General features: G+C 34.6%; 1 pseudogene; it reads left to right on the forward strand.

The window, feature by feature from the left end:
* The first annotated feature begins 1,029 nt into the window (after nt 1–1,029).
* On the forward strand, nt 1,030–2,228 carry LOC133172046 (myb/SANT-like DNA-binding domain-containing protein 4; annotated as a pseudogene).

Raw genomic sequence — 2,228 nt, forward strand, 5'->3', positions numbered from 1 at the left:
AACAATTAGTTTGAAAAACGTCATTCAGCATCGTATGGACCATAAAACTTGCGAAATGATGACTTAAAACGAGACTGTTGATATCCTTGTTTCATCTTCTTGTTCGTCAGTAGCTTGCTTCGTTTCAGAAATTGTTCATACGTAGAGCATGCTCTTGCGTATCGAATCAACTGAGAAACATAACCCCCATATGCTGACAATGTGCGTTTAACCCCTTATGTTAACAAAGTGCGTTGACAATATCATGCTTCTTAGTTAATGTCTATGAAAAGGTTCCTCCTATATCTACAGACGGAATTAAATAAAATGAATTATAAAAACGAATTAGTACATGTATGTAGCCTAAAGTCATTGACCAGGGGCGCGTTTCACAAAATTATCTTAAGATTTGTCATAAGACAGATCTTAAGACAATCTTAAGATCTGACTTACGACAATCATAAGATCTGACACAGCTGTTTCACAAAACTATCTTAAGTAGTAGAAATCTTAAGACAAGTCTTAAGATATATCCCATGCTACAATTTTATAGGAAATTGTATAAAAAATTAAAATAAAAATATTCTTGCTAGAAGTTAAGTTTTCTTCCAATCAAATCACTTGTATGTTATTTTTTTTTTTCTTAATTTTGTTTTTAAAAAAGTGTATCTTAAATATTGTAAAGGAGTTAAACGCTCGAAAATAAAATTTCAATGTACAAATACATGTACAATGTTCAAATTTTTGGTGGGGCGGGGGATGTAGGAGCAGAGTCAATAATGCTAATTGTGTCATGATTATGTATGAATTAATTGGAATGAGAAAATTGTGTGACAAAAAGTATTTTAAAAATGGGTGTGTTTGTTGATAAAATAAAAGTTAATTATGTTTCATTTGAATTGTTAAATATTTAATATGAATTTACTTTAAATTTGATCCACCACCCCATTTGCGCTTGTATACACGAAATGAATGGTATTCAAATGCATTCATCTGTGGCCACAAAACGGGTACTAAGTCCGTGCGCTCAGAAAAAATTCTAGTAAGAAAATGTCTCTGAAAAGATGCCCAACTTTTAGCTCTGCTGAGATAACTGTGTTAACAGACGAAGTGGAGAGAGGAAAAGACATTCTATTTTCCAGGCGAAATTCAACAGTTTCCAATTCTTTGAAGAGGGAAACTTGGAACAAAATAGCCACCAAGGTAAATGCTGTAAATACTACAGATCACATCAGGTCCGGAGAAGAAATGAAAAAGAATTGGACCTGCTTAAGCAGCGAAAGCAGATAGAAGTTGGCACTAAACAGGAGGGAGCAAAAAAAGACAGGGGGAGGATCCTTGCCATCAGCAGCTGATCAGGGGCCGCCTTAAGACCAATAGATGAGAAAATAGAAGGTATCATCGGGGAAACGTCAATTTCGGGAATTGAGGGGGGCATTGACGTTTTAGAGACAGAGTCGGCCAGGGAAACGTCACCAAGCAAGAGCACAGATGCTGTAAATGGTAGGTGTAAGGGTGATTCTCATTAGACTTAATTCCCGGTGAAAGGGGGCTGTTCCTAAAACTACTTAGTCTATTTCACCAATCCTGTAAATAGTGAATTAATAAATAGCAATGAAGTGAGATGTCTTACAAAGGTACGAGAGGATACATAGTGTTTGATTTTTTTTTCTACAGAGGTGGGTGTGCTCTACACTATAAGGAAAGTCGTATGCAACTTTTAGTGATAATTTTTTGTCTGATATTTCGTGGTTTTATTAATTCTTCATACAATTATTTAGCATGAAGAGAAAACAAATATCTCGTTTATTCACCATTTTATAATACTCCATGTAAATTTTGAAATTGAGATAAAATAACAAAATTACTGTTTTAATATATTTTACGAAAAAAAAGTTTCGCGATTTTGTTTACATGAATTTCGTATTTCTGGCTGTATAATATGAATTTTGTTTACAGAAAAAAAGATTTCCCGATGTAGAGCCAGCAAAGAAACGCTCAAAGAATTTACGTTATACTTGTAATGATAACATAACATTGAGACTAGTTGCAACAGAGGAAGAGAGGCTGGTTGTTTGGGAAAAAGGTTAGAAATGGAGAAAAAAAGACTGAAAGTTGAAGAACGGCGACTTGAAATTGCAGAGCAGCAACTACAAATACAACGTGAACAACATACTTTTCACCTCTGTCAGCTTGGGATAGTTCGTGACGCTACAGTAACAGTCAATACCCCCTCTGAAAATGAATAA

Source organism: Saccostrea echinata, unplaced genomic scaffold (assembly GCF_033153115.1).
Source record: "Saccostrea echinata isolate AGI-Se365-2 ecotype Australia unplaced genomic scaffold, CSIRO_AGI_Sech_v1 ptg000054l, whole genome shotgun sequence".
Classification (NCBI taxonomy): domain Eukaryota; kingdom Metazoa; phylum Mollusca; class Bivalvia; order Ostreida; family Ostreidae; genus Saccostrea; species Saccostrea echinata.